At 38.2% G+C, this 27,517-nt stretch overlaps 1 long non-coding RNA gene and 1 other non-coding gene across 4 annotated transcripts; both read right to left on the reverse strand.

Annotated features, from left to right (window-relative positions):
• On the reverse strand, positions 1-26,963 carry LOC104111758 (uncharacterized). 3 transcript variants are annotated; one of them, XR_001972385.3, is made up of 4 exons: positions 26,441-26,963; positions 25,458-25,573; positions 1,069-1,140; positions 1-258 (listed from the first exon to the last, which is right to left on the reverse strand). It is a non-coding gene; the product is annotated as an uncharacterized lncRNA (long non-coding RNA). The 3 variants fall into 3 exon arrangements; XR_001972386.3 differs by lacking the exon at positions 1,069-1,140; XR_011414257.1 differs by lacking the exons at positions 1-258; positions 1,069-1,140 and adding an exon at positions 7,991-8,195.
• LOC117280433 (small nucleolar RNA R71) lies at positions 20,215-20,321 on the reverse strand. The gene has a single exon (XR_004510968.1). It is a non-coding gene; the product is annotated as a small nucleolar RNA R71 (small nucleolar RNA).
• Positions 26,964-27,517: the final 554 nt, after the last annotated feature.

Consider the following 27,517-nt stretch of genomic DNA (forward strand, 5'->3'; position numbering starts at 1 on the left):
TAGTGAATTTAATAATCCAAAAACCATGAAATATCTACTAGAATCTCCCAAAACCTGGTGTCACAAGCGCACGAGTAAACTAGTAGAATATACAAAACCACTTATACTACTATTTGGAGTAAGATAGAAAGAAAATAAATACAACAAAGAAGAGACTTTGGGTGCTGCATAACGGGGCATAAGGAGCAGCTCACTACTAAATCTTCGGGTAGCGGGGGTATGAGCCTGAATGGCCGCCAGATGCACCTGCCTCATATCCTGCACGGTTAGTGCAGAAGTGTAGCGTGAGTACATAAACAACATGTACCCAGTAAGTATCTAGTCTAACCTTGAAGAAGTAGTGACGAGGAGTCGACATCGACACTTACTAAGGGTCAATAAATAAAGTGCAAAAATTATAAATTGGCATGGAATACATCAGTAACAATGAAATAGGGAACACTAAGCCAGTAGTTTTTTAACTAAATATCAATTAAAAATCTCCCAACTATCACATACTAATTTCAACAAATAAGAGTTATCAAGTAATTATAAATTCTCAAGTCATGGAAGAAATATCAAGTATAATTGGACTCCGAGCAATATCACGCACGATTTATGTCTAGGTCGTACGACCCGATCCAGAATAGTACATACACAGCCGAGTGTCGACCGGCGTGAACCACAGATGCATCTATTATACTGTCAAGGTGTTTGGCCCGATCCACAGAAAGAGATAATACTTTACGAACTCTAATTAACAGCTACTACATAAGAATAACACTCAAAGAATGCTTAATTTTCACTAACGGTCAAGTAACCCACCAAAACTCAAAGTAATAAGCTCGGTCTTTGCAAATCCTTTATCCAATTTCAATTATAATTTAAGTGATTAAAATAACAAGTTGGGTGCAAGTAATAAAAGTAATACATAGTAGAGTCTTAAACTATCAGGACATAAGCATGATTTTAGCTATGTGCAGACTCTCAACACATCGTGCACACGTAATACCCACAATTATTAGCAAACAACCATTTATAACACCAACGGGGATAATTCCCTCTTACAAGGTTAGGCAAGAGACTTACCTCATTTCCAAGTCTTCTTTACGGTCCACAATTCACAGTAAAAGCCTCAAATCGGTGCCACGCAATCCAAAACTAGCCAAATATTGTACAAACTAATCAATATATGCTTAAAAGTTTATAATTTAACTATTACAGTAATTACCCAACCCAAATTGGAAGATTCCTAAAATTCACCATTGGGCCCACGTGCCCGAATTATATAAAGTTTTGTAAATAAAGGTTACCCATAACCTCATAAACACAAATATATAATTTCTACTCAATTCCATAATTATTTTCGTGGTCTAATCCCATTTTTATCAAAACCTTGATTTTTTTAATAAAATACTAAAACTTCTACAATTTCAATGTTAAAATCTACCTATAATCTATGTATTAAACTCACATTGTGTAGAATACACTTACCTCAATATGCTAGGTGAAAGTTACTCTCTAAAAAGCTCCTAAATTGGCCAAGAGATGTGTGGAAATGAAAGAAATGGACTAAGTCCCATTTTAAATTAAAACACTACCCATGCATGCCTTATTCATGATCGCGAAGACAAAACAGCCCAATCCCCTTAAAACCTCTTATGCGATCGTGAGAAAGCCTCTGTGAACGCGAAGCACATACCCTGCCAAGCTACGCGAATGCGAAGGGCATTTCACCTGCCCAGGCCAAGCCTTCTTCGCTAACGCGATGGACAAAGGCCCAGAGCATCGCGATCACGAGCTCCTTTTCGTGAACGCATATAGCAAAATCTCCCCAGCCCAATTCCTTCATTGCGAACGCAAGGCTTTCTCCGAGTTCGCGAAGAAGGAAACCAGAATAGCATATATCAGAAATTTGGACTTAACTCCGAGTGGTCCGAAACTCACCCGAGCCACCCGGGACCCCATCCAACTGTACCAAAAAATTCATAAACATAATACGGACCAGATCAAACCTTTAAAACACGTAAAACAACATAAAAACTAATAATTGCACCCCAAAACCAAATTGAATTAACTTATGAACTTCAAACTTTTCAACTAGCTCTGAACGCGTCGAATCATACTTAGACAACTCGGAATGACGGAAAATTTTGCGTACAAGTCATGAACCACCATACAAACCTATTCCCAGGCTTGGAATCCCAAACGAAGCTCAATAACACTAAAGTCCACTTCAAACCAAATTTAAAGAACTTGAAAACCTTCAATGCGCCAACTTGCAACATTAAGCGTCGAAACGCTCCCGGTCACCCGAAACTCAATCCGAACACACGCCTAAGTCCAAAATTATCATAAGAACCTATTGGAACCATCAAATTTAGGTTTTGAGGTCGTTTACTCAAAATTTTGACTCAAGTCAAACTTGGCCATCTTAGGCCACTATTAAGGAACCAAGTGTTCCGATTTCAACATGAACCCTTCCAAACCCAAACCAATCATCCCCGCAAGTCATAAAATAGTAAAGGCACATATGGAGAGTATTAATTAGGGGAACAAGGATCTAAAAAGCAAAATGACCGGTCGGTCGTTACAACATTAATATTGTTGATTTTTGGCAAGTTGTGAGATATGGGCACTTGTGGTGCAAGTTGTTATTGTAATGTGATATTGATGTGTATGCGGCGGTATAAGTCTTGGGATTAATGTGCATGTGGCGGTATAAGGTGGGACTTATGTATGTGTTTCTTGTAGGGGGAACTACGTGAAGTCACGCGGCATCATAAGGTGGGCTAAAATGCTTGTAGCTATTTCGGGAAAACTATTTTCAAAACCTATTTCAAATGTAAGGCTCACGCGGCGGTATAAGGAGGGATTGTGATTAAGATTGTGAATTGTGAATATGAGGCAGTACCTCGGTTGTGATTCTTGATATGTATTCATGAGGCAGTACCTCGGTGATGATTCTTATTGTACACGAGGTGGTATATCATTGTGATTCTTGTTATTTTATTCTTCCTGTTTTTGTCAGTTATTGTCCGTATATGATCATTGTGTTTCTCTTTATAAATTCTTGAATTTTACTTTGAAATTCATGCATTTTAGTGTTCGATTCGTAGTTTTAGATATTATTTTTGTAGTTTGATCACGCGAGCCAGTTCGTATGAATTTTTTAGATGTGTGAATATTTGGTTTGGAGCCCCGAGGGCTTGGATGAGTTTCGTACATGTTCCGGAGTGTTTTGGACTGAAAGTTTGCAAAATCTGGGGTTTGGTGCCTTTGGTGTCGCAATCTTGAACACTAGGGTCGCATTTACGACCTTAGCACAGAACCCACAGGTATTGAAATTGTGATACCTATGTCACATTTGTGAAGAGGTCTTGGGCTGGGCTAGGTTCACATTTGCGATGGTCTTCATCACTTTTGCGAGGGCAGCATGGAGTCGCATTTGCGACCTTAGCACAAAACCCACAGGTATTGCAATTGCGATGCCTGGGTCACATTTGTGAAGAGGTCTTGAGCTGGGCTAGGTTCGCATTTGCGATGGTCTTCGTCTCTTTTGTGAGGGCAGCAAGGTTCGCAATTGCGGACCCATCTACGCATTTGTAAAGAGCTTCACAGGCCTGTCAGTGCCGCAATTGCGAGATTTACTTCGGAATTGCAAGGGTTCACAATTACGATAACTACATTTGAACATAAAGGCTGAAAGTCGGAATTTCATTTCTCATTCTCTCATTTTTGAACCCTAGACTCGGTAAGAGGCGATTTGGAGAGGGGCTTTTCACCTACAAACTTTGGATAAGTGATTCTAATCTATTTCTAATCATATTCCATCAATATATTGTAGATTTTAACATCAAAATCATGTGAATCAAAGTGAAAATTTGTGAAACTTTGTCACATTTTTAAAAAATAAGAAATTGAGTTTTGAGAGTCGATTTGGACCCGGATTTTGATCGGGCGAGCCACGGGTTGACTTTTATTGACTTTTTGGAAAAAGTATAAAGATCTTATCTTTATCTATTGTAATTGATTTTCCTAGCATTGTTTGATGATATTAAGTCGATTTTGGTAAGATTTGGGCCGTGTGGAGGTGAATTTTAGGGGAAAAGCTATTTCGGAGGGTTGAATTGGCCTAGTTGAGGTAAGTGTCTTGCCTAACTTTGTGTGGGGAAAATACTCCTTGGGATCGGTATTGGTTAATTCATTTGTGCTATATGAAAGTCGTGTACGCAAGGTAACGAGTGGGTACACGGGTTGTACGTGGTATTTGACCGGTTTATGCTACTTAGACTATTTTCATGTTTTAATTGAAATGTCATATCATGTTCTAAATTCTCATAGTCAATCTATACTTATTTGTGTTGATCTATCCTTACATGCCTTAATTGACTTGTTTAACACTTATTCTACATCCTACTTAATAAATTGCTCTCATGCTTTAGTTGAACTTGTTGCACCTTTTATTGTTACATGATATCTCTTCATTGTTCACTATCATTATTTGAAGTTATTGTCCGTATTATCTCCTTCATTATTGATTATCATTACTTGAAGTACTTGTTCATGGTATCCATTTCCTTGTTGATTTTCATTATTTGAAGTCATTGTTATACGTTATCTCTTCTATTGTGAGTTTCTTATTTAATATCGTGGTTATACATTATCTCACTGTTGAGTTATTGGTATTGAAGTTGTGGAAGTCGTTATCACGCTGAGGCGAAATCATTATTGTTGAAACATCTTCCTTGTTGAGCATTTTACATTCATTGTTATTGTTGATATTCTTGTACCCGTTGTAGTGGAGCCATGGGCTATTATTATTACAATATTGATATTGTTGATTGTTGGCAAGTTGTCATATATGGGCACTTGTGGTGCGAGTTGTTATTGCAATGTGATATTGACGCGCATGCTGCAGTATAAGGCTTGGTTTTAATATGCATGCAGCAGTATAAGGTGGGACTTATGTGCGTGTTGCTTGTAGGGGAACTACGTGAAGCCATGAGGCATCATAAGGTGGGCTAAAGTGCGTGTAGCTATTACGGGAACTGTTTTCAAACCTATTTCAAATATAAGGATCACGCGGTGGTATAAAGAGGGATTGTGATTGTGAATTGTGAATACGAGGCAGTACCTCGGTTGTGATTCTTGATATGTATTCATGAGGCGGTACCTCGGTAGTGATTCTTATTGTACATGAAGCGGTATCTCGTTGTGGTTCTTGTTGTTTTGTTCTTCCGGTTTTTGTCAGTTATTGCCCGCTTATGGTCATTATGGTTCTCTTTAACTGATTTCTTTATGTTATTTTCGTGCTTACAATTCCGGTATTTGTTCATGTTGTTAACTGTTTCGCGTTAGTTATTTATCCACTTTCCATTATTTATCCTTATTACGTTTCATACTATTTATTTTTATCCTAGTAGGTGTCTTGACCTGGCCTCGTCAGTACTCTACCGAGGTTAGGCTTGATACTTACTGGTTATCGTTATGGTGTACTCATACTACGATTCTGCACATCTTTCGGTGCAGATCCAGGTACGTCTACCCGTGCCGGACTCTTGGGTTGATTGAGTTGTTATTTTTAGGAGACTTCAAGGTATACCTGCTCCACATGCGCAAGCCTCGAAGTCACCTTGCCTATCCTTACTTCTTGTTGTAATTTCTTTCAGACAGTGATGTAGTAGATATTCTAGTTTTACTCTGTAGAGCTTATGACTGAGTTCCACCATTTTTTAGAAAGTATTTTGTTGAGATTCTATTTTAGGAATTTATATCAGTTATTCAGCCTTGCTTTAATATTTTGTTAATTATTTCTGTCAAGTTGTTATTAACTGTTAGGCTTACCTAGTCGTAGAGATTAGGTGTCATCATAACATCCTACGGTGGAAAATTGGGCTCGTGACAGAAGATTAGTACCTAGCAAAGTTCTTGCTTCACATCCTAAACGAGGAAGTAAATAAGAAAGAAATTAGCTTTGACGAAGAGAATCATTTTAGTTATAGTTCTTTTAGCTTTTTGGAATCAATAGGAAAAATAGTATTAATTAGAAGTGAGTAGATTGAATTGAAAACTATGGTAATCCATAAATATTAAAACTTAGACAAAATCGGGTAAATAAGTTTAAAATCTTGTATATATACGAAAAAGTCCCACATAGTTATTGACGTTAGGCCAACTTAAAAGGAAAGGGGTCAAATTTAGACCATTATCATACAAGAATGAATCCTGCTTCTGATATTTTATAAAGAATCAAATTCAAAAATAAAATGAACAAAATAATATAATAAAATATTTAAGGTACCTAATCACAGAAAATATAATAACGAAAGTGAGAGAACACTCAACTGAAAAAAAAATAACTAAAAATACTACTGGAGGAAAGAAAATAAATGTAACTTGAGGCATTCTTTGAAACTCGATAAAGCTAGCCTTTATTCGAATCCGAAGAGGAATAATGAGACAAACACGCAAAACTAAACTAAAATCCATGACTTAGCAGCAAACATCCAAACATGGCGATAATAGATACTTTAATTTTAAGTGAACTAAAGATTATCAAACAGCCATTTGAGAAATTCATACAAACAGTCCAAATAAGCAAACCAAACGTCATGGCTTCATGACTTTATTCTTGAGCAATTCGAATCTCAGAGATGAAGGTATTTGCTTTGTCTTTTAATAAAAGTTTGGCATCATGTCAGTCAGTGGCGGATCACTCATTGGCAAGGGGAGTCAATTGACACTAGAGGTGAATCCAGGATTTGATGGTTACAGGTGTCACTGTCTTTAATGTAAACTTACCTCTAGTCAAGAAGATCGAATTAGGGTATGCATTTGACTAGTTCGCTCAGTTTTGAATTAACTCGATTCGGTTCGATCCGATTCGTTCTATTTTTCAATTAATTTGGTTCGCTTCATAAGATTTTTGGTGCATAAATACACACATGATAACCAAACTAAAAATATTGGTCCTTAAAGAAAAAAATAGCATTAACCCAATCAAAAGAAAAATGATTAAAACATATTGAAATTTCAAAATTTGAGATTTAGAAAAGGAAAATAGAAATAAATTTAATTTTATAATTTAATTAACTAATAAAAATGAAACTGTATAAAGAGAGAATACAAAGATGAAAATAAGAAATTAAGAGAAAGAGAAGAAAAGAAAAACCTAAAAGAGGGAACAAGGAAAAGCAAAATAGACCGAGGAGCAATATGGTCAAACCGGTTTTGACCTTCGTATGATTAGTCAAGATTGGAACATAGTAGACCGAGGAGCGTTTTCGTAATATCATGATGAGATCTGAAGCCAGGTCATCGAGCTCGTGTTTTAGGAACCGATCGAATTTCGAGCTCGAAGTCATTGTCGAACTCGATCCAATATCGAGCTATGATGTGAAGCGTAGTTATCGAGCTTAAGAGCCAGAGACCGACCAATATCGAGCCCAAGTCAGTATCGAGCCCAAGTCAGTATCGGGCCCCGAGTCAATATCGAGCTCAAGTCAATATCGAGTTCGATCAAGATCGAACCAAGGGACAAGAGTCGTTCACTAAGGGAGAAAATCTCGGCGGGAATCAGGGAAAAGCTAATCTATCATGGGTTCTCCACTATGTATTTTTAATTATATTCAAAGTAAGATCTCTCCACTATAAGAAGGATTGCTATTATTTCTATAAAGGGAGGAATCATCAAGGCATTGATACAATATAACTCAGATATTATTGAGACACTCTCATTTTGGGGAGATTATCCTTTTGAGCTTTATACATTGATTCAGCTAGCTTATCCATAAAGTATTCTCCATTCAACTTGGTTTGTATTTCATTCTTTACAGTCAATATTCGATATTTCTACTTACTTTTACGATTTGTGTCAAGTTATATCACGTACCCTTAGAATTACGTACAAATTCAACTCTACCCATTTTTCGGGTAAACAAACATAGCAACAGAGATTCGACTCGAGCATTCAAAACAGAATAAATAAAATTCTTAACTTTCACAAAAGGATCAACAAAATACCAACTTTAAGCTTTCAAGGAAGTAGAGTAACAAAAGACTTATTAAAGTTAACCGAACAACATACTATTAAACCATTCATGAGCACTGAGCAGAATGTATTCAAGGCCTAGGGTAAGCTAAAGAAGCTCAAATAATTCCATATTTCATTCATCCTTCGATCGTAAATTACATTAGTGTTTCGAGAGAATTACCTGGACAGCAGAAACAGAAATTTCAGCAACACTAAGTCAGATTTCAACAGCTAGAAGCGGAAGCTAAAGCAAGGCAAGACTTTGCATTGAAGCGGACAGCAACTCAACAAGAAACAGAAATACAGCAACAGCCCGACCAGCAGCGAATTAACCCGAAACGAACGAGAAAAAAAAAACAACTCGAGAAGAGGAAGAAAACCAAGACTACTCTTCAAGAACTCAAGTATTTTTGTAAGGTTTTCTGAGAAGAAATCACTCAAACATCTCTCAAGTTTGCAGCTTACATTTTTGGTTCTTTTCTCTATAAAGACTGTGTTTTTGTTCTCTAAAAATGTGTTCTTATAGAGTGTAAACGATGTGTAAAATGTGTGTCTAAGTGTAGAAAGAGGACCTCTTAAGTTGGAAAAGAAAGCAACTTTTTTGGACAAATTTTGGTTCACCAAAAATTTATCAAAAAGGACTGACTTTGTGTGCCAAACTATGAGTACGCAGTCGGTCGTTTTGAGTATTTTAGTCTCGTTCTCCTATTTATTGCCCCTATATGTTATATTTGTGATTATGTGACTTGCGGGGGTGTTTGATTTTGGTTCGAGTGAGTTTCTGAGTGAAATGGGACACTTAGTTCCAAAGTTGAAAGTTGAGTAAATTTTATGGACCGTCATTCAACTTTGTGTTCATTACGCAAAAGTCATTTTTCTTCTTTTTGTTACGTAAAAATCATTCAACTTTGTGTTCATTACTCAAAAGTCATTTTTCTTTTTTTTTGTTACACAAAAATTATTTTGTTTTGCTCTATTTATCATAAAAGTCACCTTGACCAGATTTTATAATACTTTTACTTGAAAAGTCTATTATGTCCTTGACAATAATCCTCTCATTTATATCATACCTTATATATTATATACTATATAATATATTTTTACCTAGGTATTTTACTTATAATTAAAATAACTTTAAATTATTTTTTTATTTTCTTTATAATATATCCATACATTTAATTTTTCCATGGCACTCAATATTTTTAATCATATTTAAACATGAACATATTTCAAATATAAAAATGATAAAAAAAATATTTATTTAAAATAATAAAAATAAATTTGTTTAACAAATGATAGTTTTAAGTTTCAAAGATATTTATGTTTAATATTAAGCTTTTTAAAGCTTTGTTTGTTAATATTATTTATTTGAAAGTATTATCTGATATGTCATTTTGCTAAATGTAAGTATTTTATTTATTAAATTAACGGGTATGGCTTCGCTAATAAATCAATGAGCTTTGATTTTTTAATTTTCATTAAACATATTTTATTAAGCATGATTAAGAACATGGACTTGATATTTGTTCACGGTAATGTTACTGACAAATTTAATAATACTACTTATATATCTTGAAAATTAATATTAAGAAAAATTAAGTGTACGAATATATTATAAAAATAATAAATAAAATAATATTAAGTTATTTTAATTATAAGTAAAATACTTGGGTAAAAGTATATTATATAGCATATAATATAGAAGGTATTACATAAATGGGAGGATTTATAATGTGAAGGGCATAATAGACTTTTTAGATGAAAGGTTTGTAAATTCTGGTCAAAGTGATTATTGTGATAACTAGAGATTTGGTAATGAACAAAAAGTTGAATGACTTTTACGTAACAAAAGAAAGAAAAATAACTTTTGGGTAATGAACACAAACTTGAATGACCACCCATGAAATTTACTCTTAGAAGTTTAAGTTGAAAGAATTGACCAGAGTTTGATTTTTGTGTAGACGACTCCATAATGGAGTTGTGACGGTTTCAATAGCTCCGTATGATAATTTTAGACTTCGTATCATGTCCGGATATTGATTTGGAAGTTCGTAGGTCGTTTCGTCTTGAATTGACGAAAGTTAAAAAATTGAAGGTTTGGAAGGTAGAAAAGTTTGACCGGGAGTTGACTTTATTGATATCGGGTTCGGATTTTGGTTACGGAAGTTGGAATAGGTCTGTTGTATCAATTATGACTTGTGTGCAAAATTTGAGGTAAATTAGAGTTGGTTTAGTATGTTTCGGCATTTGTTTTAGAATTTAGAAGTTTATAAGATCTTTAGGCTTCAATCGATGTGCGGTTCATGATTTTAGTGTTGTTTAATGTGATTTGAAGCTTCGAATGGGTTTGTATCATGTTTTGGGACTTGTTGACATGTTCGGACGGGGTCCCGGGGGGCCCAAGTTTGTTTTGGATTGAGTTTGGACCAATTGTTCTTGAAATAGGATTATTGGTTTCTGAGTTATGGTTTCCTTCATCGCGTTCGCAGAGGATGTGGCGCAAACGTGTAGGGTAGTTTAGTGCTGATGGAATTTTACTATTCACGTTCGTGAAGTATGGGATGCGGTCGTAAAGGTTGAAGATCTTGTAAATCGCGAACGCACGCCTAGGATCGCGTTTGCGTATAAGTAAGGAGAGGCTGGGGCTGAGGCACGCATTGATCTACACATTTGCGAGATCTACAACATGATCACGTAGCTTAGGAAGATTGTTGTCCGCGTTCGCGACTGAGCACACGCGATCCCGAAGGAGGTTTTATGAACTGGGAGAATATGTTCTCCGCGATCGCGAGTGAGTTCGCCATCGCGAAAGGCAATCACTGGGAAGAATTATTTAATTTCCAAATCGAGGATTTTGTTCCATCTTTCATCTTTTGAGCTAGAGACCTCAGTTTTGGACGATTTTTGAAGAGATATTCAAAGAGTTGATTAGTATTCGAGCCGTTCGAAATTGGATATTCTCGAAAATGGCTTACTAGCGGATTGAGTTATCCTGTTGTGAGATCCGAGTACTTCATACCAGGGTAGGAATCCGTGAGTTGCGCTTGGATCGGAAACTTCAAGGTATACCTGTCGGTATTCGCATGCCTCAAAGTCACCATTTATCTAGTTTCTATTTCATTCTCATTTTATAGATAATGTTGTACAGGGATATTTCAGTATACTCATGTAGAGCTTATGACTCGGTATTACCAGATTTTGGGAGTTATGTTTATTTGTATTGCGGAGTCCTTTTTATGATAGCTATGGGTTTAAATTGGAAGTTTTATTACTATTTCTATTAAATTCTTCATGTATGTTAGACTTACCTAGTCTTAGAGACTAGGTGCCATCACGACATCCTACGGAGGAAGATTGGAGTCATGACAAGTTGGTATCAGAGCTCTAGGTTCATAAGTGTTATGAGTCATAAGCAGGTTTAGTAGAGTCTTGCGTATCGGTACAAAGACATATGTACTTATCTTCGAGAGGCTATGGAAATGTTAGGAAAACTTCACTTCTTTGATCCCTTATCGTATGAATTTGTTGACTTCAAAATTCTGAATCTTTATCTTTCTATTCTCACACGGATGGTGAGGACACGCACCGCAGGATCCGACAATCAGACACATGCGCCCTATGCTAGAGACGCGTGAGGCCGGGGTCGAGGAAGAGGCCGAGGAAGGAAATGTGGTGCAGCTAGAGCACCTGCCCGAGCTGTGACAGAGGAGACATCAGTATCTCCAATTGGGGACAGGCACCTGAGGCGCATGTTGTCACCCATGCACTTCAGGAGACCCTCGCACAGTTCTTGAGCATGTTTGGTACTCTAGCTCAGCCAGGGTTGATTCCACTTGGATGGGGGAGGAGCTTAGACTCCCGCGGCCCGTACCACATAGAAGGGGGTCCATGTTGACCAGGTCCCAAAGGTTATACCAGTGCAGTCGGTTGTCCCAATTCAGCCCGAGGTTAGGGCAGTAGCATCTGAGGAGGAGCAGCTCAGACTCGAGAGGTACAAGAAGTACCACCCTCCTACTTTTAGTAGCCTAGCTACAGAGGATGAACATGGTTTTCTGGAAAGGTGCTATCGTATTCTCCGCACCATGGGTATTGTGGAGATGAACAAGGTTATTTTTACTACAATCCAACTATCGGGACCAGTGTACCAGTGGTGGCGGGCTTATGAGGAGGTAACCTAGCCGACGAAGCTTCACTCACACGGATCGATTTTCAGAAATGTTCTTGAGAGGGTTTGTTCCCCAAAGCCTTCGGGATGCATGGCGTGCGAATTTTGAGCAGTTGTGCTAGGGTGTTGTGACCATGCCACATTATGTTGTCAGATTCAGTGAGTTTGTCCAGTCATGCGCCTGCCTTAGTTTCCACAGTCAGAGAGAAAGTTCGTTGATTTATCGAGGGGATCAATTATGGTATTAGATTCAGCATGGCTTGGGAGTGGGAGATAGATACCACATATCAGCAGGTGGTAGAGATCGCATGGAGATTGGAGGGTATGCAGAACCGGAAGAGAGAGGACAAGGAGGCCAAGAGGCCTCGAGATTCTGGCGGATATAGTTGTGCTCGTGACCTAGTTGCAACCCGTCATGGTAAAGGCTATGTGAGTCTTTCAATTCATTCAGCACTTCTAGCCTCTAGCAGTACTCCAGCTACTCCTAGGTCTCAGGATGCCCATTATTCACTACCACTATCTAATGCACCTCCTGCACTGGGTGCTTTCAGTGATCAGTCTAACTGACTAGGCCCGAGCTAGTTTCAACAACCGCGTCCTCTAAGGGCTTGCTTTGAGTGTGGTAATACTCTTCATATGGTGAGGGACTGCCCTAGACTCAGGAGGAGTGCACCTCCACTGACTACTCAGGCTCCACCTATTCCACATGATCCACAGAATTCTCAAGTTGTGCTTACCGCACCAGTTGCTAATCCACTTGTACAATCTGCTAGGGGTGGAGGTCAGGCGGGTAGGGGTCGCCCTAGTGGGGGAGTCCAGGACAAATGTTATGCTTTTTCAGGTAGGATGGAGACGGTTGCATCATACGCAATTATCACAAGTATTGTTCCGATTTGTTATAGAGATGCATCAGTATTATTTGATCCAAGCTCCACTTATTCAGATGTATCATCTTACTTTGAACTGTATTTGGGTATATCTCATGATTCTTTGAGTTCTCTTATTTATGTGTCCACGCTTGTGGGAGATTCTATTGTTGTTGACCATGTGTATCGGTCGTGTTTAGATGTTATTGGAGGTTTTGAGACCAGAGTTGATCTATTGTTGCTCAGTATAATAGACTTTGATGTTATTTTGGGCATGGACTTGTTGTCTCCCTATCAAGCTATTCTTGATTGTCACGCCAAGACAGTGACGTTGGCTATGCCAAGTTTACTGCGGTTGGAGTGGAGGGGTACTTTGGATTATATTCCTAGCAAGGTTGTGTCCTTCCTTAAGGCACGGTGGATGGTTGGGAAAGGGTGTGATGCATATCTAGCCTTTATGAGATGTCAGTGTTGATACTCCTACCATTGAGTCAGTTCCGGTAGTGAGAGATTATGCAGATGTATTTTCGGCAGATCTTTCGGGCATGCCGCCAGACAGGGATATCGATTTTATTATCGACTTGTTGTCGAGCACTCATCTCATTTCCATACCACCATATCGTATGGCCCCAGTGTTGTTGAAGGATTTAAAGGAGCAGTTACAAGAGTTGCTTGACAAGGGTTTCATTAGACCTAGTGTGTCACCTTGGGGTGCTCCAATTCTGTTTGTGTAGTAAAATAATGGTTCTACACTCATTTGTATTAACTACCGGCAGTTGAACAAGATTACGGTGAAGAACAGATATTCATTGCCACGCATTGATGACTTATTTGATCAGCTACAAGGTGCCAGAGTGTTCTCAAAGATTGATTTTTGGTCAGGGTATCATCAGTTAAAGATTCGGGATTCGGATATCTCAAAGATTACTTTCAAGACTCGGTATGGTCACTACGAGTTCCTTGTGATGTCATTTGGGTTGAACAACACCTTAGCAACATTCATGCACATGATGAACAGTGTATTCCAGCCCTATCTTGATTTATTCGTCATTGTGTTTATTGACGACACCTTGGTGTACTCCCGTAGCAGGAAAGATCATGAGCAGCATTTGAGGATTGTGCTCTAGACCTTGAGAGAAAAGAAGTTGTATGAGAAATTCTCAAAGTGTGAATTTTGGCTTGATTCGGTGGCATTTTTTGGTCATGTGGTGTCAAGCGAGGGGATCAAGGTAGATCTGAAGAAGATTGAAGCATTGCAGAGTTGACCCTGACCATCTTCAGCTACAGAGATCTGAAGTTCTCTTGGTTTGGCTAGGTATTATAATCATTGCGTAAATGGTTTCTCATATATTGTTGCACCGATGACCAGATTGACCCAGAAGGGTGCTCCATTTAGATGGACCGAGGGGTGTGAGGAGAGCTTTGAAAAGCTCAAGACTTCTTTGACTACAACCCCAATGTTGGTGTTGCCTATAGGTTAGGGGTCTTACACTATGTACTATGATGCGTCATGTATTGGCCTTGGCACGGTGTTGATGCAAGACGGTAGGGTGATTGTCTACGCGTCTAGACAGTTGAAGGTTCATGAGAAGAATTATCATGTCCACGACTTGGAATGAGCAGCCATTATTCATGCCTTGAAGATTTGGCGGCACTATTTATACGGTGTCCCTTGTGAAGCCTATACCGACCACCGGAGTCTACAGCATTTGTTCAAGTAGAAAGACCTTAACTTGCGGCAGCAAAGATGGTTAAAGATGCTTAAGGACTATGATATCACTATTCTATATCATTCCGGGAAGGCCAATGTGGTGGCCGATGCCTTGAGTCAAAAGACGGAGAGGTTGGGCCGTTTAGCATATCTACCAGTAGCGGAGAGTCCATTAGCATTAAATGTTCAGGTCTTGGCCAACCAGTTTGTTAGATTGGATGTTTCATCTCTGAGTCGAGTTCTGGCTTACGTGGTTTCTCGGTCTACTTTATATGATCGCATCAAAGAGCGCCAGTATGATGACCCACATTTGCTTATCCTTAAGGACACGGTACAGCACGGCGATTCTAAGGAGGTGACCATCAGATATGACGGTGTATTGCGGATGCAGGGCCAATTATGTGTGCCCAGTGTGGATGGGTTGCATGAGTTGACTCTTCAGGAGGCCCACAGTTCGTGGTACTTCATTCATCTAGGTACTGCTAAGATGTATCAGGATTTGAGGCAGCACTATTGGTGGAGGAGAATGAAGAAGTATATAGTGGAGTATGTTGCTCGATTCCTAAATTATCAGCAGTTGAAGATGAGCACTAGAGGCCAGGTGGGTTGCTTCAGAGACTTGAGATTCCCGAGTGGAAATGGGAGCGAGTTACCATAGATTTTGTGATTGTGGATAGGTTGACCAAGTCGGCTCATTTCATTCCGGTGGTGACTACCTACTCTTTTGAGATGCTCGCTCAGGTCTATATTCACGAGATTGTCCGACTTCATGGTGTACCGGTATCCATTATCTCTAACCGGGGTACGTAATTTACATCGCGCTTTTGGAGAGTCGTATAGCGTGACTTAGGCACACTGGTTGAGTTGAGTACAACATTCCACCCCTAAACGGACGGACAGCCCGAGCGCACCATTCAGATATTGGAGGATATGCTTCGTATCTGTGTTATGGAGTTCAAGAGTTCTTTGGATCAGATCCTACCACTTGCGGAGTTTGCCTACAATAACAGCTACCAATCGAGTATTCAGATGGCTTCTTATGAGGTCCTATATAGGAGATTATGTTGTTTCCTAGTTGGTTGGTTTGAGCCGGTATAGGCTAAGTTATTAGGCATGAATTTGGTTCGCAATGCCTTGGAGAAGGTCAAGTTGATCCATGATCGGCTTCGTACAGCCCAATCTAGACAGAAGAGCTATGCGGATAGGAAGGTTTGTGATGTTGCATTCATGGTTGGAGAGCGGGTCTTGCTCCGCGTTTCGCCCATGAAGGGTGTTATGAGGTTCGGGAAGAAGAGCAAGTTGAGCCCCAGGTATATCGGACCTTTTGAGATTCTTGAGAGAATTAGTGAGGTGGCCTACAAGCTTGCCTTTCCACCTAGTCTAGTTGCAGTTCATCCGGTATTCTATGTTTCTATGCTCCAGAAGTATCATGATGATCTGTCTCATATGTTAGATTTCAGCTCAATGCAATTGGACAAGGATTTGTCTTATGTTGAGGAGTCGATGGCCATCTTGGATAGGCAGGTCCGAACGTTGAGGTCAAAGAGCATCGCTTCAATGAAGTTTCAGTGGAGGGGTCAACTAGTCGAGGAGGTCAATTGGGAGACCGATCATGATATGCGTAGCCGTTATCCTCATCTTTTCACCACTTCAGGTATGTCTCTATACTCGATCGAGGATGAACATTTATTTTAAGTGGGGGAGTATGTAATAACCCGGTCGGTCATTTTGAGTATTTTAGCCTTGTTCCCCGATTTATTGCCTCATCTATGTTATATTGTGGTTATGTGACTTTCCGGGGTATTTGGTTTTGGTTCGGGTGAGTTTCAGAGTGAAATGGGATACTTAGTCCCAAAGTTGGAAGTTTAAGTTAAAAGAGTTGACCGGAGTTTGCTTTTTCTGTAGACAACTCTAAAATGGAGTTTTAACGGTTCCAATAGCTTCGTATGATCATTTTGGACTTAGGAGTGTGTCCGGATATTTATTTGAAGGTTCGTAGGTCATTTCGGCTTGAATTGGCGAAAGTTAGAAAGCTGAAGGTTTGGAAGGTTGAGAAGTTTGATCAGGGGTTGACTTTATTGATATCAGATCTAGATTTCGGTTCCGAAAGTTAGAATAGGCTTGTTGTGTCAATTATGACTTGTGTGCAAAATTTGAGGTCAATTGGATTTGGTTTGGAATATTTCGGTATTAGTTTTAGAAGTTAGAAGTTCATAAGTTCTTTAGGCTTAAATCGATGTGTGATTCGTGGTTTTGGTGTTGTTTGATGTGATTTGAGGCTTCGAGCAGGTTTGTATTATATTTTGGGACTTGTTGGTATGTTCGAACGAGGTCCCGGGGGACCAGGGTATGTTTCGGATTGAGTTCGGACCAACTGTTCTTGAAATGGGATTGTTGGTTTCTGAGTTCTGGTTTATTTCATCGCATCCACGGAGGATGTGCCGCGATCACGTAGGGTAGTTTGAGGCTGATGGAATTTTACCCTTTACAATTGCAAATTCTGGGATGCGATCGCGAAGGTCAAAAAGTTTTTGCATCACGAACACATACTTGGGACTGCGTTCGCATATAAGGAAGGAGAAGTTGGGGCTGAGGCACGCGCTCTTCTACTTTGCGAGGTCTGCAATACGATTGCATAGCTTAGGAAGACTGTTATCCGTGTTCAAGACTGAGCACACGCGATCACGAAGGAGGTTTTGTGAGCTAGGAGAATTTGTTCTCCGCGATCGCGAGTGTGTTTTTGTGATCGCGAAAGGCAATCACTGGGCAGCAGTATTTAATTTCCAAATCGAGGATTTTGTTCCATTTTTCATCTTTTGAGCTAGAGAAAGCGGTTTGGGGCGATTTTTAAAAGAGATATTCAGGGAGTTGATTGGGATTCGAGCCGTTTGAAGTTAGATATTCAAGAAAAAGGCTTACTAGCAGATTGAGTTAGCGTGTTGTGAGATCCAGGTACTTCATACTAGGTTAGGCATCCATGAGTTGAGCTTAGACCGGAGACTTCAAGGTATACTTGTCGGCGTTCGCAGGCCTCGGAGTCACCCTCTATCTAGTTTCTATTTCATTCTCATTTTATAAATACTGTTGTATAGGGATATTTCAGTATACTCATGTAGATCTTATGACTCGGTATCACCAAATTTTGGGATTTATGTTTAGTTGTATTGCGGAGTCCTTTTTATGATAGCTATTGGTTTAAATTGGAAGTTGATGATAGGCTATAATCTCGTATTTTAGTCGCTTATTGCACTCTAATTCACTGCACTTTACTTGTGTTGAGCATTAATTGGTAGTATTTTGTATTTATTATGTATTTTATGTCGTGTAGAAATGATTCTGAGTTATGTAGATGTTGTGGAACTAATTCGAGCTATTTTGAGCTTTGAAGTCTGAGTAAAAGCCCAAATGATTAATCTGGGATCATGTTCGGGGGTCGAGGATCACTTCTGGATGTCAAAAATTAAGGAAGAAGCAACAACCGAAGAAATGCACTAGTACGACGCACTGGGCAACGCATAGTGCGACACAATAGTGTAAATTTATGTCAGAAGATTGACAAAGTTCAGAGGATGGGTTTTTGAAGTCTGGCAGAAAGATACACTAATGCTAGGCATAGTTTGTAGCATAGTGCGTAGCATCAGTACAAAATTCTATCATACAAGCTAAGTTCAGAGAGTTTACGACCGTGAAAATTGCACTAATGCGACGCACTGGGCGTAGTTTGCAAGTTTTCCTATTTCAGCTAGGAAAGGGTGATTTCCTTTGGTCCCGACCCTACTTAGTATAAATACATGGGAAAACGTTATTTTCTGGACTTTTGACACACTTTAGATCTAAGGAGGCTAAGGAGGAGTTGGAGGAGCAAAAGCACAAGGATTTCATCATTCCTTCCTCACTCAAGACCAGAATTTGGAACGAATTTATGTTTTCCGATACTTTAATTATATTTGTGATGAATTGCTCCATATCTATGGAGTAGTGCTCTTTAGGGTTTGATGGATTTTATGTATTGATTATTTTTTGTGGATTATAACTCTAGTTTTATGTATTGAAGTATTTTTGGATGATTTAATTGTTGCATCTATATTCACTAGTTTATGTAATCAAGAGAGGCATAACTTGTGATATCTTTGCATTATCTTGTTGGTTGAGTTCATTAATTCTTCTTAGTAATCGAAATAGGCTAATTGAATCATTGATTAAATCTAGTTAGGAGAATAATCGAAAGAGATTTTCCTAAAGACCAATCCACTACTTATTCTTGTATATCTTCACGTACTTAAATTTGTTCATCTAGTGAGGTTAAGAGTTAATCGAGAGGAGTTTCTGCTAAATGTTTAAAATAATAACTGAGTGAATTCGAGAGACTTACTTAATCATTAGGAGTGAATTATCTAGATTTAGATCCCAAACTATTATCTTGCACCTATCCTATCAACCCCTATTTTTCTCCCACCGATAACTTCATTGCTTACCTTTATTGCGATAGTCATTAGTCAATAGCTTTAGATTTTTAGTTAATTTTAGTTATTAATTATATAAATCTCAATTGTTGATTCTCCTAGATATCAATCAAGCTAGAAACTATGAAAATATTATTTAACTCCAATACTTGTGGGTACGATATTATACTATACTATCTTTGACTAGCGAGCATAATTTAAGTGTGTGTTTTGAGCTCGTCAAATTTTGGTATCGTTGCCAAGGATTGGCAATCAATAGTATTTGAAATAGTTTGTAGTGCTAATTCAGGAATTATTCTTGTATTTAATTTTTTTTCTCTAGTTTGTAGTGCATAACTCGAGCTTCTGCTAAAGAAGTGCTACTATATAAACCAGAGATAGAAAAATAACTGCGACAGTTGGGGAAGGAAAGAAATATCACTGAGACATCAGAAAAGGTTGGCATTCCTCAACCAAAGAAGATATGGCTGGAAATGGTAATGATAATGCAAATTTGGCTGCGAGAGAAGCAGCCTAACGATGAGAACAAGCTGCAAGGGATGCTGAAGAAGCAGTTATTAGAGATGCATATATTAGTTACGAAGAAGAGAGGGGTAATAGAATTTTTCAAAATAAACCCTTGGGTGCGGACCAGTTCGAAAATATAGATCCCATGCCTCGGAGACCACTTGGCGATTATGCTAGACCAGTATACAATCAAGGTTTATCAAGTGTTAGACCACCTCCAATTGCAGCAAACAATTTCTAGTTGAAGCCAGGGTTGCTTCAAACTCTTCAGAATTGTTGTGTCTTCAGAGGGAAGCCAAACGAAGATTCAAACACACATCTAATGCACTTCGAGGAGATTATGAATACCTTTCAATACAATGGTGTGTCATAAGATGCGGTGTATTTAAGGGCATTCCCCTTTTCTCTTACCCACAGGTTCAATTAGAACATAGGAGGAGATGACCAGAAAATTCCTTTATAAATATTTCTCCTCAACCAAAACGGGCAAGTTTAGAAGAGAAATCCATAATTTCTGTCAGAAAGATACGGAAACTGTTTTTAAAGCATGGGAGAGGTTTAAGGAAATTGTTTAAAAGTGTCAACATAGTGGAATTGAATTTTGGATGCAGCTCTAGGACTTTTGGGATGGATTGACACCAGCCTCACGTAGAACATTGAGCAATGCAGATGGAGGCACATTGATGAAGAAGACTCAAGAAGAGATAGTTACAATTCTTGATGAGTTATCTGAAGATGCTAATCAATGGCCCTCTAAGAGTGCGGAAAGAAGAAGATCAACTAGTGTTCACCAGGTTGATGCTATGGCCAAAGAGATAAGAAAGCTGGCCTTAGCCTCGATACAAAGTAAGCCTCACGCAACTTATGATATATTTGGAAGAGGACATACTATTCATGAGTGTCAAGCTTCAAATGAGGAAGTAAATGTTGTGGGAAACTACAATTTCAATGCAATGGGTCAGAGGCACCCCGTTGTTTCATGGAGTTCACCTGGAGGTACTGCGAATGCTTGGCAGCAAAATAACTCTAGACCGCAGGGACAAGGAGCTCCAGCATACCAAAATCAGTAGAGGCAGCAATTTCAGCCTCAACAGCCCATCCAGCCTGGTCTAGAGGATCTAATAAAGGCATTCATTATCAAGACAGATGAGAGGTTGGACACTCATGGAGAAGCTAAGAAATAATTGGGCACTGGTTTGCAAAACCTAGAGAGACAAGTGGGAAAGATTGCAATAATATTATCTGAGAGGGTTCCAAGCACTCTCCCCGCTGACACTGAAAAGAATCCCAAAGAAACAGTGAATGTTGTAACTCTGAGAAGTGGGAAAGTGTTGAAAGATCCCACCCCGATCCAAAAAGAGGTGATACTTGAAAAATAAAGTGGGGAGCAACTGAAGAATGATGTTGATAAAAAGAAGAAGGCCCCGATGAAAACTGAGAAGAAGAAGAAGGAAGAAAAATCGAGAAGGGAGGAAACTGAGAAGAGCGAGCATATGCCTGCTTTAACTTTTCCCCAAAAGCTATATATAGAGAAAAGATGGACAAACAATTTAAGAGATTTTTGGATGTGCTGAAACAGGTTCATGTAAACTTACCATTTATAGAAGTTCTCTCACAAATGTCTGGTTATGCCAAATTCTTGAAGGAGATCCTTACAAAGCAGAGGAAGATCGAGGAGACCTCAGTGGTCAAGCTCACAAAGCATTGTAGTGCGATATTGCAAAACAAACTCCCACAAAAGTGTTGAGATCCAGGGAGTTTTACTACACCTTACTCTGTAGGAACTATTCATTTTAATAAATTATTATGTGATTCTGGTGCCTCAATTAATTTAGTGCCTCTATCTATTTACAGGAAACTGGAGATGGAGATTGGAGAGATAATGTTGGTGCCAATATCTTTGCAGCTGGCAGACTAAATGACTATAACACCCGAGGGGATAGTGGAAGATGTGTTAGTTCGGGTGGATAAGTTCGTATTTCCGGTGGACTTTATAGTATTGAATATGGAGGAGAACAAGGAGGTCCCTCTCATCCTAGGAAGAATATTCTTAGCAACGGGTAAAGCAATATTGGATATACATGATAGGAAACCCATGCTTAGAGTGGGTGAGGAGACAGTGACTTTTGATATGAATGTAGAAACGGGGGCACAAAAAGAAAAACCGGCTGCGAATGTTGAGTGGAAATTGAAGGGCTCAAAAGAGAAGGTTGCACTGAGTGAGAAAGATAAGTGTAGGGTGTACCCCAAAAAGGCTTAGAAGAAGCTTTCGGCATGGATGTGCGCATTAGTCTGAAGGCGAGGAATGGAGCCCTATTTTGACTCAGACCCCGACTAGATATTCAGGGAAGTTTTCTTTACTATATGCTTTTTAATTGTGTGTCATGGGGACATGCCACAACTTAAAGTGTGGGATGGGGATATTTGTATCTATGTTTGTATATGTTTTTCTTTTTGTTAGTTGTAGTAGTTAGAGATTGAAAAAATCATAAAAATTGAAAAAAATCGATTTTTCCCGACGATATATATCATTCGACAGGTTTCTTGAGGGATTAAAGTCGAAAGAAAAAGACAAAAATATTTTCCTTTCTTAGGTAGTGTAATAATTCTCCCTTGGTTTTTCTTTATGTCGTGGTTATTTTCCAAGAGTTTTTGTTTGAACCGGGTGTAGTTATTTATTTTGTTAGGAGTAGAAAACCTTGTGCTATAATTTGAATTGAAAGCAATGTCTCTTGACTTTATTATGCCTTGAGAATAGTGAGTGTTTTAGTTGTGACGCTTAGGCTCAGTTTTTTACTCTTGTATAAGTACCTTAAATTGTATGATCTTAACTTTTCTTAACTGCTTTGACTAGAGTGTCTTGACAATCCAATCTTGAGTGAGTTATGTGTCATATGTGTGTAAGATTTTACGTTATTCGGTGCATTGCGTTTATTATCTATAACCTTCCCCATGTGTTTGCAAAGCGAAATAGTAGTTGTATTCAGTCTTGTAAGTGATATAGGCATTTCTTTGTTGAGCCAGTTATATGCTTTTATCCACCTAATTGTTATGTATCTTAATTAACCTCTTTTGAGCCTGTAATCCTTTTTCTTTGGTAACCACGTTACAAGCCTTACCTATTTGTTTGAATTGACCATCTATTTAAACCTTTTACCTCTCGTGAGCACTTGAATTTGTTATGAACTTTATAAAAGTTGAAGTGTGGGGTGGTTGGTTTGGCTTTTGAGTGGAATTATTGAAATAAGGACAAAGGTGCATTATTTTGAAAAAGTAAGAGCCACTTGAATTGAAAAAGAAAGAAAAAAAATAAGTGTATGATTGTGAAAAGTGTTCTTTGATAGTGGTAACTTGATGTAATTGTGCTTTAAAAAGCAAGGAGTTAATGTATATTGATGTGAAGGTGCAGTTTTGATTTTACATAAGTGTGGGGTTTTGAACAATAAAATGTATGTATTAAAGTGCTTAGGGAAGTGTAGTCACTCTTATATCTAAATGTATCTTACCCGTCCCGTAGCCAACATTACAACCAATGAAAGTCCTACTTGATCCTTGACTGAATGAGCTCAATTAGTAGAGTAGTACACTACGGGCTAGCCTATGGTACATCTTCTGTGGCATATGAATGTTGTTGCTGAGAGTGAGTGAATTCTTTCTATCTTGAGTTCCTAATTGTTCTTAAATTTTATTGTGTGTGGAACTACTCTCTATTGTTGTGTGAGGGCACTTAATTCATGAAGGAAAGGTAATGTCTTTGACCTCTATGTTAGAGTAAGTGAGCAGGTTATAAATAATGCGTGGTGCATTTGAATCAAATCTTGATGCGAGGATGTTATAGTATTGTGCTTAATCTATTTTAAATATTCTTGGTCTGATAAGTTATGAGAGTTGTTGAAAAAAGGTCATCTCTATATGAAGTGTAGTTTGATTGCTCGAGGACGAGCAATGGTTAAGTGTAGGGTATAGATGATAGGCTATAATCTAGTGTTTTAGTCGCTTATTGCACTCCAATTCACTGCACTTTACTTGTGTTAAGATTTAATTGGTAGTATTTTGTATTTATTGCGTATTTCATGCCGTGTAGGAAGGATTCCGAGTTATGTAGATATTGTGGAACTAATTCGAGCTATTTGGAGCTTTGAAGCCTGATTAAAAGCCCAAAGGATTAAGCCGGGATCGTGTTAGGGGGTCGAGGATCACTTCTGGACGTCAAAAATCAAAGAAGAAGCAACAATTGAAGAAATGCACTAGTGCGACGCATTGGGCGATGCATAGTGCGATGCAGTAGGGTATATTTATGTCAGAAGATTGACAAAAGTTCAGAGGATGGGTTTCTGAGGTCTGATAGAAAAATAAACTAATGCTAGGCATAGTGAGTGGCATAGTGTGTAGCATCAGTACAAAATTCTTTCAGACAAGCTAACTTCAGAGAGTTTACGACCGTGAAAATTGCATTAATGCGACGCACTGGGCGTAGCATAGTGCAACAAATGAAAAGCATTAAGTTTGCATGTTTTCCTATTTCGGCTAGGAAAGGGTGATTTCGTTTGGGCTCGAACCTACTTGGTATAAATAAATGAAAAACTTTATTTTCTGGACTTTTGGCACACTTTAGACCTAAGGAAGCTAAGGAGGAGTTGGAGGAGCAAAAGCACAAGGATTTCATCATTCATTCCTCACTCAAGACCCGAGTTTGGATCGAATTTATGTTTTTCTATAATTTAATTATATTTGATGATGAATTGCTCCATATCTATGGAGTAGTTCTCTTTAGGGTTTGATGAATTTGGTGTATTGATGATTGTTTGTGGATTATAACTCTAGTTTTATGTATTGAAGCATTTTTGGATGATTTAATTGTTGCATCTATATTCACTAGTTCATGTAATCGAGAGAGGCATAACTTGTGATATCTTTACATTATCTTGTTGGTTAAGTTCATTAATTCTTCTTAGTAATCGAAAGAGGCTAGTTTAATCATTGATTAAACCTAGTTAGGAGAATAATCGAAAGAGATTTTCCTAACGATCAATCCACTACGTATTCTTGCATATCTTCACGTGCTTAAATTGGTTCATCTTGTGAGGTTGAGAGTTAATCGAGAGAGGAGGTTCTGCTAAACATTTGAACTAATAATTGAGTGAATTCGAGAGACTCACTTAAACATTAGAAGTGAATTATCTAGAGTTAGATTCCAAACAATTATCTTGCAACTATCCTATCAACCCCTATTTTTCTCCCACTGATAACTTCCTTGCTTACCTTTGTTGCGATAGTCATTAGTCAATAGCTTTAGATTCTTAGTTAATTTTAGTTATTAATCATATAAATCTCAATTTTTGATTATCCTGGATAGCAATCAAGCTAGAAACTATGAAAATAATGTTTAACTCCAATCCATGTGGATACGATATTATACTATACTATCTTTGACTAGCGAGCATAATTTAAGTGTGTGTTGCGAGCTCGTCAGAAGTTTTATTGCTATTTCTGCTAAATTCTTTATGTATATTAGGCTTACCTAGTCTTATAGACTAGGTGCCATCACGACATCCTACGTAGGGTGATAGGGGTCATGACACAAACACTGTTTAAGGGTTGTCCAATAGGGGAAAGGACAGACCTCTTTTTAACAAATGCTAACACAAAGTAAAGTAGTTGTATTTTCTAGCATACTTAAAACAGTAAAAGCAACCAACTATGCACCCTACTCAATCTTTCCCTGACTAACCTTGCTTCAGTTGTTCTTGGCTTAATGAAAGCCAAAACAGGTGCTAGACTGGGCCAAAAAGAGGCAAAGACTAAGCTACGGGCTGCCTTAGCCCAATAACATCTTCAGCCCAACATCTTCAAACCAAACACAAGCGGATCAACTTAAAATAAATCATAGGGATGAAAAAATAGAGATCAGAACCTAAAACAAGATTTGGTTAAACAAAACTAATTATACTATAAACTAAAATAGTTAAGAAGAACCACATAAGTATCGATCAGATTAAATCTCAAGAACAAACTAAAAGCTAATTAAGCTCAAATCTAGTAAACAATTGAGTTAACCAACCAAACTCATACTTTGCTCAGTAGATTTCAAGCTATAAACTAACATGTGAATGAAAAATTAGCGAGCTACTAAACCGTCATTACTAAAGCTCAAATGCAAACACTTCAAAAAATAAACCTTAATCCTAATTGCTATCAAAATCAAAAATTAAAGAAGTGGGGAATAAGGTTCTGGGTTTTCAATTAATGTCCAGAGACAGAGATTTCAGTTAATGTCCGGAGACATAACGATTATTCAACTACATCACACAATGACTAAACTAAAACTATATTCAAGAATCACCAAGTGACGACTAACATCACTGATTCAAACAAAACTAACAAACGACAAGCTAACAATAATGAAAATTAACCATACTAACTTAATGACTGTTTTAGATTATTTAACAGAGCAATTAATAGCTAATCAAAAAATTAGACTACATATCGAGATACTAAAATTGCAAACAAGAACTAAACAAGATTCATTGAGCAATTGAGCTATTATTTTAGGCAAAAACATATAAAATATTGTATCAAAATAAAATACACAACTAACAGAATATCATCACGAATAAGGAACAAACAGAAAAGAAAACTTTAATGTAAACCTAGGCCTAAACTAACTTCAATGAAACAGAAAAATAAACAAAGAAAATAAGGATAGGGGTATACCACACGAGGGAAGTCATTGCTAACTCGAGCCACCAAAAGACGCCGAAGATACCAAGTGGTGGTTTTCCGACCTTGAAACAATCGTTTCTTTCTGGCACATGATGAACCCAAGGAGTTCTAGCATCATGCAAAAGAAAAATAAGTATTTAAAAGTCGGAAAATAGGATAGAAACAGAGGTCGGTGGTTTGGCGGCGGTTGGACGGCAGTAGGGGTAGCCGGACGGTGTGGTCAGAGTTGAGAGGTAATTAGTGACATTGGGTCATTAAATCGGGTAGAGGAGAGTAAGAGGAAAGTGAGGGTGTAAAACTTTTGGAGTTTGGAGGGGGATGGTGAGTAGCGGCTAGGGTTTCGATTAAGGTTAGATTTAGGGATTGCGGGATGTTTTTGGGGCTTTTGATTTGGGGAAGAGGAAAGAGGAGGGAGATAGGAAGAGGATGATATAAATACTATGGGTATTGGAGTGGTCGGCCGGTGGTTGCGAATTACGAGAAACAAGAGAGAGTGAATCGGAAGAAGAAAAGATTAAAGGGGAAATGGGGGTGAAAATCGGAGAATTGGGTATTTATATACCTAGGTTGGAGAGTGAGTGTAAGTCGTTGGATTATGTAAGATTGGATGGCTAAGATTGAATCTTAAACACTTACCGAAACAACGTCGTTTTAGCGTCTTCCAGGCCAAACTATCTGGAACAGGTCCTGCGCTGTTGTGCTGCCGATTTTGGTCCAATATTTGGCTTAGAAATAACAAGACCAATCCCCTTTAACCCCCTAATAAAACTATTAGCTATAACATAACTCTAATGCCTACAAATATACACACAATAACCTAGAAACCAATGTAATATACGGGGGAAAGCAAAATTTAGGTATTTACAAATTTTCATTCACAATATCAAAATAAGCTAAATCTAAAATGAGAGCCTTATGGACTATTTATACTATGGAGATAAGTATTATAAGTATCGTCACCAAATGTAATGTAGTCTTTAATTGTTGGCCAAATTGCATATGTAACTGTCACGTTATGAAAGTAGCCTCCAATTAAAATTTAAAGTGCTCGATGGCTATCTGGATTGT

This window comes from Nicotiana tomentosiformis, chromosome 2 (assembly GCF_000390325.3).
Source record: "Nicotiana tomentosiformis chromosome 2, ASM39032v3, whole genome shotgun sequence".
Taxonomy (NCBI): Eukaryota; Viridiplantae; Streptophyta; class Magnoliopsida; order Solanales; family Solanaceae; genus Nicotiana; species Nicotiana tomentosiformis.